This window comes from Syngnathus acus, chromosome 8, assembly GCF_901709675.1.
Source record: "Syngnathus acus chromosome 8, fSynAcu1.2, whole genome shotgun sequence".
NCBI classification, from domain to species: Eukaryota; Metazoa; Chordata; class Actinopteri; order Syngnathiformes; family Syngnathidae; genus Syngnathus; species Syngnathus acus.
Window position 1 is genome coordinate 3,922,388 of NC_051093.1, and position 12,451 is coordinate 3,934,838.

General features: G+C 44.0%; 1 long non-coding RNA gene across 1 annotated transcript in view; it reads right to left on the bottom strand.

Moving 5' to 3' along the window:
• LOC119126026 overlaps positions 1–12,300 on the bottom strand; it is a 31,830-nt gene extending 19,530 nt beyond the window's left edge. The window contains exons 1-3 of the long non-coding RNA XR_005098569.1: positions 12,120–12,300; positions 10,666–10,746; positions 10,520–10,535 (exon numbers count right to left, since the gene is read on the bottom strand). This is a non-coding gene — a long non-coding RNA (uncharacterized LOC119126026). The remainder of the gene's footprint in view (positions 1–10,519; positions 10,536–10,665; positions 10,747–12,119) is intronic.
• Positions 12,301–12,451: the final 151 nt, after the last annotated feature.

Below are 12,451 nucleotides of genomic sequence, written 5' to 3' on the forward strand. Positions count from 1 at the left end.
CGAATGCACTTCTCAAGTTTCCTTACGAGTTCCCCCTCGTTTGTTTTGTACGGTGAAATAATTTCAAAAGCTAATCCTATAGTCTGCCGGTGTAACTTGCAACTTGGGAATGTGCCAAGACAAAAGCACAGCAACAAAAGAAGCCTGAATGAATTTTTTTTTCCCCATGTAGGTCGGCTACAAGTAGGCCAGCTGGAAGTTAACACAAATCGAGAGTACATTTAATCCTGCTACAATTTGCATGCGCTCGCTCGCAATCATCACGGAAACGGTTTTTCTCAGCGGTCCGCACATTTCCAAGGCGAGAGACTTCGGCGGTGCCCGCCGACGGTCGGTTCACGGCGGTTGCTGCCGGAGCGTTAATAATTAAAGGGCTGCACGTGTGTTGTTGCCGTCTCGTGATGGCCATAAGCGAGTTGATTATGCTTCCAGCAAGATTATCATCTGCTGCCTGCTGATACAGCCGGCGTGGCATAAAAGGCTGCTTTCCAGCAAGCTGCACCGCTGCTCTCGGGCAACGGCGGCTTCATCAGAGGAGTCGGCCATGCGAAAAGATGCCGAGTGATAATGTTTCATCACAACAAACAGAAGTCTCTCATACTCCCTGGCCCCCCTCCCCTCTCTCGCTCGCTCTCTTCCTCTCTCCAAACAAAGTAATTTGGGGGCTTGAATATGAGAGCCGTCATTACAATTCCCATTTTGTACATTATATATGAAAGACTCGAAAGCTAATCGCAGCAGGAGCCCGGGACTTGTGAGGACAGTCGGCTCGCAGAGCTGTAGAGTGTTCCCCCATTAAATCGTCCAATTTTAAGTGACTGCTTTGTTTGGGCTCTGACAGTAAAGACCCTCTGACAGTAAAGACCTTTTTTTTTTTTTTTTTTATATAAATGGCAACAATAGGTGCCAGGATTCTAAAAGGAAAAACTGGGAAGCAAATTGTGTAATGTATGAAATGTTTGGTTGAGATGTTTTGGAGTACTTTAGCAAAACAAAAGCGCTAGTTTGCTAGCTAGCGCTATGGCTATGGTGTCCATTTCATTGTCAAACGGGCAACTGAATTGGATAAGCGGGATGGAAAACAGAGATGGATACAGTGGGATGAAATAAAATATCAAGTGGTACCTGCTCAATAGCGAGCGTCAATGAGCGTCACGGAAACTAAACCGTGGCCTCGACATGCAGACGTTCATGGGGACAGAGGTGACTGAGGGGTGAAAAGTATCAGGTGCTCGTAAGCGTCTGGATACTGTTCAGGGTCTTGGCGAGTTGACATTTTTTGCAATTATCACTAGAAATCACATTTTGAAAGATTCAGTGATCACGAAGACTCTCTGTTTACTTGTTTATGCAAATGAGCCCCGGTAATGTAACAGTGGGACAGAAGCAGACAACACATCTTCCTAAATTGGCAGATAGCAAAAAGGTTGGCTTAACTATTTCATTTCACACTTGAAAGGACGGTAGGCGTTCCGTAGACAAAACTATACAAACAATAAAAAGTTAATTTCCCTTCGTATGCCGCCTTTAAATATTTTCTGATTAGAGTAACATTAATGCTCAGGGTGTTGTTGATTTAATAGATAAATCCCACTTGTGGTAGCCGAGCAAGCCCTCTGGCAAAATTTGTTCTTATTCATCAACAGATTTTCTCATTCACTTGGTATTCAGAACAACCTACCGACTACCAATTACATTTTGAGTAGCATGGATTTATTTTATTAACTTTCCCATGGTATATTACAGTGTTAACACATTTTTCTGTATTATGTAACAACACCAGGGAAATACAACAAAGAGAAAGACGTGGTGGCAAGAAGCCAGCTAAGGTGAAGGAAAGTGATTGACAGGGCGAGATGGAAATGTGACAGTGTTCACACTGGTCCAAGTGGACTTCCAGGTACATGACACACTTTCCTACAGTGTCGGGAATAAAGGTAACTTGTACCTTGGAATTACCTAGAAAAGAAACTCGTCGGAATAGTTGAAATCTTGCACTGTGTAAGCTTGCAAGACAAATGTTCCACCCCACCAAATTAGCTCTGGTCTCCATCACACTGAACATTAGCCCCGCCCCCTGCTTGGAGATGTTTACGAGAGGAAACAGCCACGCTCGGAGGGGAGGGGAAAGATGGACGCGAATCGTTTCGACATTTGTTGCGGGTGCCGTCCCGTTCCGGCACGGATCGCTGTCTGCCAACGCATCAATTTCACATGAGTTGGAGCCAAAGGCGAAGAGCGCCTGAGGGTCCACGCAGCCTCGGGATGTCATAGTCCACAGAAGTGGGATTCCACATATACCTTAGCGCCCGGTTCTCATCTCTTCAATTCCTCAACAGGTTTACCGAGTGGGATTTACTAGCATTGCAAGCATATGCCGGAATGTTCCGCTCCGGCAGAAGCAATATTAAGCCAATTCTCTGAGGTGCATTTAAGAGAAAACGGACGTATACGCCGGCTGACCTTTATTTCCTCATATGTAATGCTGAAAAGCCATACAAAGACAATTAATTGAGTAAATCAAAGGTGCCCCCTTATATATTTATAAGCACCTAATAACACTATACGTCTTGTTGACGTCGCCTTTATTGGTGGCGTACATCTTTAGCCGAGCAAAATCATGTTAAAAGGGACCCAACAATAGCGGGCTTTATTTCGAGTGGCTCAGAGGATGCACATTACCCGAGAAACGCGTTCGCAGCCTCGAGGTGTTTACTGCTCAGGTGGAAAGCAGAGATGCTCTTGACACCCCGCTGCATGTCAACATTAAGACAAAAAAAAAGCGGGCAGGCCTCCAGTGGACAAGCTGACGGGGGGAAATGGACAGACTGCTGCAGGAGGGAAGCTAATCTGCTACTTTCTAAGTTGGAAACTAATGAGTCATGACAGCAATTTGCTCCGTTTAGACTTATTGTCTTTGGGAGTCTGAAAAGTTCTTTGGGGGGAAAACACAAAAACAAAGATGGCCGTGAATTCAACAAATGAATTATGGTAATTGGAATGTTGTGCTAGTGGATTCTTGTTTGTGTTCCCTGTGTTAGTTGGTTAGAACAGCCTTATCAAAATGCAACCACTTAACAATCCTGAAGCTTAATTCAGCTTTTGCAAACTCCAACAACTATAACACTATAAAAATGTTATTAATGTCAACCAGGTGACCTGTACTGTTTTTAATGGCGTGCATTAGGACACGCATGCTATGTGGTTACAGTTAGCTATAATGTGGCGGACGTTTATCAGGTTGCGATAAAAGATGTACTTTTGCTTTACTGCGAGTCACGTATGCATGCAGCGTTATGTAAGTGACACAAATGAATTAGCGAAGCGCTTTAACATTTCATCGGGAAAAGCCGAGGGTGAAAGCGCAATCACTTACAAGCTTTGGGGAGGCAACACAAACACACAGAAGGCGACGCAAATGGTGACTTCTTCCCAATTGCAGCAAACTCTTCGAATTTTTCACGCACGGCAGGGAACAGAGTTGTTAACAACACGGCCAAATGTGAATGATTAAAAATAATCACCAAATGGGAAAATTGTGAGGAAAAAAAAAACAAGCTAGTGTGAGGCCGCTACCCACGCACTGACTGTCGAGTCTGACTATTTTTTTTTTTCCTTTCCATCTTTTTTTGCATGACGTGCGGGCACTTACAGGCCACCGTGTGGTGTTAGCATCTGGCTAGCATGTCATATTCATAGAATAGCTTTAATGTTTAACATACACATTCAAAACAAATCAAATGTGCATAGAGACCAAAAGTCTCCCTCACGCTCATTTTTGTCCCTCCCACATCCGAAAAAAAATGCTCCATCAAGCCCCCTATGGGATATGCTTCCTCTGCCGTTAAGCCACTTCATCTCAGCTCCACTTGTGATGTCACTGAGAGCAACCGTGGCGAGGGTGGCAGGGCACAGCTAACACATCTCCTTCTCTCGGAACAATATTCCCCACGCCTGCTTTATACTCTCGTGTGAGACAGTGCAGGATATTGGAATTTTAATGCGCGTGTGCGGCCGACTGTATGGCAGCCGGCTGAGACGCATGAGCGAAATGATGAGTTGGGAGGCCGTCGGCTGAGCAGACAGAGCAGGGGAGGAGGCGGGATGCAAGCCGCAGGTGCACACTGCTGCCCGCTGTTAACATAGTCGATGGGGGAAAACATTGATCAAAAAGCGCGAGTGCCCGACCGCCTGCCCTGAGGACCCCCAGCCGTGGGATCAAAAAGTTTGATCATAGTAATTACTTCCAAAATTAAGCGCCTCTCTTTCATGTATGTGTCATCATCTAAGTGTCATTTCACTATGCAAAAGTCTGGCTTGTTTTTTTTTTTTTGCAGTTTTTAATGACCTTTGTCACAACAGTCAAATTCATAGAATGACTCGCCTGACCTTTGTAATTAGCAAGAACAAAAAAAGCACCGAGTGAACTCGAGCAAATTAGACGGATGTGTGACAGCATCTTCTCACTGGCAATTATCATCGCGGAGAAATTATTGGTTAAAAAAAATAAAAAGATGGCAATAAAGTCAATTAAATCTTCATTTTCTGCAACCTGCATTTTCAATCCCAAATTTTACTCACTAATGATTTGATGCACAAGATTAAAGTGTAGCTGGATGGTGGGACAACCAAAATGTAATATTTCACAGATATTTCCTGGTTCCGCCTTACAAAGTTAACATCTGTAGTTGTTAATTCACCGAAGCAATAAATGATTTACATCCGTAGATTTTTGGTGTATTTACTATTTGGCCTTTAAGAAGGTTTTTGCTCTGAGTATTCTTGTTGACGATTAAGTTTCATTAAAATGGCGCTTTTGGACAAGGCCACATCTTAGAATACTCCTTTGGGCTAAGCAGCAACTGTTTAGTTTCAGAACTAAATAAATAAGCAGTACAAATGGAGATGAGGGGAAACTTTTTGGATGTGGTTTTTGCCATTATTTCAAGCCCCTAACGCTGCCCGAGGCGAGGCCGAAAGAACATCAGTGTGATGGACTGTAAAGATGCTACATAAGTAGATGCATAAATATTTAATAAAAGTAATTATAGGGGCATTCGCTCACGCTTGGCTCGAATGGAGCGCGAGGCAGAACCGATGGTTCAAGCCACTGCAGCTCATTGTGAGCTCGACAGAGTACTCACAAAGTACTCTAAAGTATTAGCATAGATACTGTGCGTATGTTCAAAAAGGGAAGATGAGTTTTCAGGGTGGAGGCATAGCGCGCTAGCTAGCTAACAGCATGCTGTAGCAGTAAAAATGGGCCAATCATAAAGTCACACACAGTCAAGCTCTCAAATACGGATTACATTTCCTCTGTCAGTTTTGAAGATGTTGAAGAAACACTATTAAGGTTTGCAATGATACCACCATGACCCAAAGTATTGACAGCGCAAACAATCTTTTGTCACGCTTGTCGCGGCGTGTCAAAATTAAACGGGGGATGATGAATGAGACTCTTTGGGCGTCACTGTGATTGGACGGATGAGGAGGCGAGTGCCATCGTGAGCGACCGGGCTCCTGACAAAATGATGGAGCCGCTAAGTCAGCGCTGAATGAATAAATGGAGCTATGATTGTGTTTCGGACCAGCGGCCCTCTAACAAGCTAACAGAACGAGGGGAGGATTTATGGCTTCGGGGATAATGACGCCTCATCCTTTTGCTACACGACGGACGGCTATGCTAGCAGTGTATTTTAATAGCGCAAACATCAGCTGCACGCCACCCAACACTCTTAAGCTTCATCTTCCCCTTCGTGAGATAACAAAGCTGTCAAAGAATCTACTCTAATGCCGCCGACGTGTTTAATTGCAAAGCAATTATTATCGTCATGTTGCTCATTGAGCTTTCTTGCTACCTCTTAGCCGGCGTGGCTATCTCTTCGCACTTTTATCCTCATTATGCTCAGAGTAATAATACACAGAGAAGTGGAAAGCACAGCCTTGTGGGGGCTAAGGGGAGACTGAACATGACCATCCTCAACCTGAACGTCACCATCTTTCTATTTCCGCACCGTCAGATACACTGCAATTCGTTCATGCGGTTAGCATTTCGCCTCTCTACATTCTAACAAAATTCCGGCGGGAATCTTTTATTTCCAATTTCGTCTTCCCAAAACCAATTAGTCTTCCTAAACGCATTTGAAGAGAATTCCCCCATCTGGATAGAAACGTGCCCGCCAGAACCTCGGAGTCCAACCGTTACGCCCGATGAAATAAGGGGCTGAATGCTGCTCCTCCCAGGACAACATCCGTTATCAGCGTTGTTCTTATTAATTCTGAAAAGTGCTTATCGGATTGTGCTCGCTTTTGAGTGGTGTGTTGCTCTTGGGCAAACAAACACGAGAGAATGTTTGATTGTGATCCGAGGCAATAAAACTGAGCCATTGAGCTTTATTCCTCCGGGGGAATTACGAGAAGAAAAGTGAAACCATCTTTAAACTTCACCCAAGTTTGAAATTGAAGCCTAATATTTATTTCCCTACAATATCATCTAATACAGCAATCGCATCATTAAAACAAAAAAGGAGGAGGTTAAGGACTCAGGAGTGCCTTTAAAGTTGTTCAGACTTTCAATCTTGAGGCGACAAAATGACACACGCCGAGTAAGGAAGCGGCGGCGTTACTCGATAATCCTCACAGAGTTCACGTGTCCGACAGATTTATCGTCAAGCCATTTTCAAAACTTTAAATAGGTAATAATGCGTAAATATAACAGATGACATCGAGAGAGGCCGGCAGATAGATAGTATGGATTTGTAAAAATAAATATGATACGAACAGCATTTATGCTCCATGGCGACGATATGCAACTTTTCCTCAAGTTAAACAGTTTATCAACTACTTTTGAGTCATGTAAAAGTTATTCCGAATTGCGACGGGCCTCCAGCAAAGAGACTTTCACTTTGACATTTGTCAAAAATATCGACGCTTGTGTTCTGAGCCTTGACGAGCGTGATGAAACGACTTCAGAGGCCATTGCGGGCGCATCTGTCATAATTCTGCTCAATTATTCAATATGCCACATTAGGCTGGGGAAAGCAGGCTGCGTTGCATGACAACAGTCCACACAGCACCTAATGAAAAGTGATTGACGCTTGATGGTGCCCGAGCCTTAAAATAAACACGGGGAGGACATGTTTACCATCCTTCTCTCGTTGCGCTAGAGGTATTGGGCGATGCGGACGCACGCGGTCGTCCAAAAGCCTCGCCCGTGCTTGTTATCAGCGCCGACACAGTCCTGCCGCGTTGGCCGCAGAGCAGCTTGAGATCCGTGAGATGCTCAAAGGCACTTTGATGGATTCCTTTCTGCCTTTGTCTACCTCGAGTGTTTGCCAAATAAAAAAAAAAATGTGACGACAAAAAAGCCTAAACCGCTACAAGTGTATCGAAATGTCAAAGATAATATTCAGTTTAGATTAACGCTTTTATGGTTCGTATTATTCTTTTGTTTCTTATGGAAATAATGATGCCTAAATTGAATGGCGTTTCAATTATTCAACGTAGCTTCAGCGTCCTGATTACCCTCACACAAGTGTTTTAATGAGAGAAATAGCACTATAAAATTATACTTTATGACAAGATACAGTAATGACATGATTAGAGGGAATTTCAAAAGAATTAAACATTTGTACAAGCAGTTCAGTTGCTATGCTCGGGCTATGTATCAGTTGCTTGAAAGGTTATGTATGCTTTCCCATTAGCATTAAGCTAGCAGGCTAACTACGCGCTTGTTTTAAATGCACTACATGTAATTCTCGTACATTTTTGTTTAATTTGACAGGAAACTTCAACTAAGAATGTTTTTAAACAACTTGAAGACACTTTCGTGAAGAACTGGTCACTATTTGACAAAGTGTTGCTAAATTTGTGAGGGGGTTGAGTTCACTGCCACCATACAGCGCTAATGTCTGGTTAATAAAAAAAAACATTTTTGCATCGTATGACATCGGTCTACATTTCTACAGCATGTTTTTATTCACCGTTGCGCACTTCTAAATGCACCTCTTATGTACAAGTCATCGATTTTGTGCCTCTGAGTAGTGATGCACAAGCATTTGCAAGGCTGAGTGTATCCCTGATCCCGTCTGACTGCGTCGCTGACAAACTGGCAAAGATTAACTATGACACCGTGTGGAAATGTTCAAACTTAAAGCAAACAAACAAGTTTTCAACCCTCCGCTGGCGTTTTACAGATATATTACTTTTTGCACCGCTGACTAATGCGGCAGACACGTCTCTCCCTTCGGAGCTTTGCTGCGACAACCAACGAAGGACATGAATCAATTAACACCACTTTGGAAAACGAGGCAGAATGTTCGGTGAAGGGACAAATATTGTCCTGAGAGTATTTCCAGTAATAAGCTGGTTTTAGTAATGCTTCACACAGCGGTTGGTGTTTAATTAGTTTTAAATGGAAACAGAACCGCATAAACAAATTTGCTAGTCCGGAAACTAAATTTAAAAACAGTTTGTGGAAGTGTGTATGTGTGAGTGGAGGGTGGGGGGTTATTCGAGGACTCGATGGAATAATCGATTCCGAAAAGATTTATTTGTGACAGCCACTGTCAAACAAACGCATTGTTTAATTAAAACAAGACCATAGCTTCACCTAGCTTAATGCTAACACGTACCGGAGAAAAAAATAAACAGTACCTATACGAGCCCTTTTAAAATACAGAACTAAAAAGATTCAAATGTGGTCTCAAAGTAATTTGCATTATGAAGGGTCTCTGCCTGGTACAAAGGCAGAAGGTCATTGGATCCTTTTGGAACATCTCAATCATTGCGCCCTACTTTGGATGAGGACACACACATTAGTCCAGCGTTCTATTTTCGAATGTACAAGTAACCCGCGAGCACTGGAGGTCATTCAGCTCGGCGAATCACACGTCACTGGACTCGCTTTCCCTACATTCATCTCAGCAATGGCCAAAAAAAGTCCTAGCTACATGAAAGCAAGCAGAAGGTCATCCGGTAGTTGAGGTGAACCCAAACAATCCGAGTGCCCTTTCCCGGCAGCCGCAACAATGTCTATTCTCCCGTTCACCTTCAGACTGCTTGCGACTTGTGAATTTTACCGATGCGCTGTCTATGAAACTTTTGTTTTGTTTTTTTCAATCCTCACCACTCAGGGATCTATTACTCAAACTCAGCTGGCGAGGTTTTTATCTCATGTGCTACCTGTAGCCGTCCGCCCACAGTGTTGTAGCCCTTTGCATTTATTCCAAGCTATTTTTAGCCTCCGCCGCCCACTAAGAAGAAGGGTTGCCGGTACCGAGTACACCTTGCGCCGCACTTTTTGCCTGAACCGTGCTTGAAATATTTCCAGCTGATGGGTGAAGAGTTCACAAACAAACTTTGGCTGAGCTCTTCATCTGACAGCTCAGGCCCCCGCAAGCTGACTGGGCCTCCCTCGGGATCCGACATTCTTGGCGTCTGGGCTCGGAACCAGAACCGCTACCTTTCTCTAGAATAGCGCGACAGACTTCTTTCATTTGAGCCTTTTTGTATTGGCGTGCGGAGATATTCAAATGAAACCGCAGTGGATTTGCAAGTCGGAAATATAAAAGCCCCACACACACATACTGTCTTCACCTAGGGGCCAATTAGTGCCGTTGCAGTGACAAGTCAAGCGAGTCAAGCATTACCGGCCCACTGCAAACCGACCCACACCGTCTTGTTTATCTCCTATTTCAATTGCAGAACCCGCATTAGAATTCTCCATTAATAAGGCCCAAAGACAATGTAAGCTGCATGGCCAATACACAATATGTTCAATTAGGATTAACCGTAGACGCTATTTGTTGGTTGTATAAAGTTCAAACCATCCTGAAGCTTGACGGACGGCGGCGGCGGCGGCCAAAGTCGGGCTTTAAAGACTTTGCATTTGCAATTAACTAAAACAGGAACATTACACCTCACACACACAAATTCAAGCAGCGTATACACACAGAGCTTTTTCCATTATTTTAACAAGCCCGAGCCCAACATATTGCATGTTAATAGAAATCCTGCTGGGCTTTTGCCTGCTGCCACTCTTGATGATTAACAGGGACACAATTTGAATTTCAGCACTTCCTGTTGACATTCAGGATATAGCAGTAAGTAACTTGGACCACCTACAAGTTGGAGTAGGATTTACAGTATGTTTGTAAAAAAAAAAAAAAAAATACATTTTGGAGTTCTCCATTAGGCGAGTGAATGACTGAGCAGGCGGCTCTGTTAAGGGATGTTTAGTTATTGCTTGGACTGAGCTATTTTCATCATAATAGCATTCTAATTATTTTTGGGGGGTAAGTAAAACTATTTGAACGGGATTAGTCGAAGAATTTCATTCCAAACAGATTAAAGAGACTAGCTGGATTACGCACTTATTCTCTTCATATAAAATAATAAATTACTTAATTAAATGCGTGTTCTTTAGGGTTTAACTCTGAGAAAAATAAAAGTTTTGTAAAATGGTTTTCTATTGGTATCTTGACATTTAATTATTGCTAAAATGCTAAAAAACGTGTACCTCCTTGAGAAGTCGCCTTCTGTTTAAAACAGGGATTGTCAACCGGTGATCCGTGTCCCTTTAGTGGTCCGTGGCGGTATTGCATGTAGTCCGCGATTTGCTTCTTGGTTATAATGGTGGTCCCTTGGACAAAACCAGTTGACAACCCCTGGTTTAAGAAATGTAGGCTGAGTGGTGGGGCGGACCCGCTTGGAGATTTGTCATTCCAGCTAAGACCATCATGGCACCTTTAATAATGAGACCACATGATGAAAAAAATATATATAGATTAAAATGTGTACCTGTAGGCGGCTCGGTGGCGCACTGGGTAGCACGTCCGCCTCACAGTTAGGAGGGTGCGGGTTCGATTCCACCTCCGGCCCTCCCTGTGTGGAGTTTGCATGTTCTCCCCGGGCCCGCGTGGGTTTTCTCCGGGCACTCCGGTTTCCTCCCACATCCCAAAAACATGCTTGGTAGGCCGATTGAAGACTCCAAATTGTCCCTAGGTGTGAGTGCGAGTGCAAATGGTTGTTTGTCTCTGTGTGCCCTGCGATTGGCTGGCAACCGGTTCAGGGTGTCCCCCGCCTACTGCCCGATGATGGCTGGGATAGGCTCCAGCACGCCCGCGACCCCCGTGGGGACTAAGCGGTTCAGAAAATGGATGGATGGATGTGTACCTGTCCCACACACTTTAAATGCATGCCAACTGTAAATTTCAATTAAACCACAAATCCAAGCAATGCCAATTTCACACTTGGACATAATCATGTATGTATTATTCCATCGACTATTTTTAGTATGAGCAACTCAACCCGACCCAGCGATGAACATCATTGTTGTGTTAATTTGAGACGTGAGTGGTGCTCAAATCACGCCGAGTCTCCTCTGAATAGGAATGAGTGGCATCTTATTAGTATTTCCCAAGCATGGGTCAGAGGAGAAGATGTTCCCTTTTCTTTTAACAAGCGGCGTTCTCGCTTTTTAAGTGGTATTCTGACAGATTTTTAACGCATGAAAGGAGACTCCTTTCGTGTTTGTGGACTAGATTTTCTTTTTTTTTTTTTTCAAGAGAGCCACCATCGATTCAGAGCGGACCCCCCCTTCAAAAGGCGGCGAGCGTAAAATATGGGCTTCTTTGATTTGACTTATCTCCGGGCGGCTGAGCGTGGACCACCTGAGGCAGAGGCTTCAACACGAAGCTGCCAAGGTGATGAAGACAGCCGCTGGTCGCCCCCGCTGCTTCCTCCACAATTATCTGACGCTATGAATAATCTATTCACCGCACACTCCTGTCTTATGATCCATTGGAAGGAGCCGTCGGTTGATGATACACTCGGGATTTGCCTTCTCGTTAAAACACTTCAGCGTGTTTTTACACCAAAGGATCAAATTGCATCATTAAAACATGGGCCCCGAGTTTTATTTTTAGAATCACACAGAACGCCAACATAATAGGAAACGTCACCGGCACCCAAGCTAACAATTAGCATATCGGAACATAAATGGTGCTGCAACACATGTAGACAGACGGGATAAAAATTCACATTAGGCTTTGAGAAGGATGACTAAAATTACCGAAGAGCAGAATCATTCAAGGAGAATGCGTGACAAAAACATGTACCATTCTCACATGACTGTAGCCGATAATGAAAGTGTTCAAGCTCACGGAGTTCCTGTCATGTAAGCACCTAGCCGCTCCTTTTAACTGCACCTGCAGCTTCCATCATCTTCAAATTGCTCTCACCGCACAGTAAACGCAGCAATTAGTCCGACCCATTTGCATCCCCGAGGCGTCGACTCCGAGACCGGTTGGGCTGGATCACCCTTTTCCCGAAAGGATGCATTCAGGTGTCCCCGCTGACGAATAGCCGCTTCCCTCGCATTGTTATTCTTGGCTTTCGAGCCACAAACGTCTCCGGGCCATTTCTCAGCGAGAAGAAATGAGACAAACCC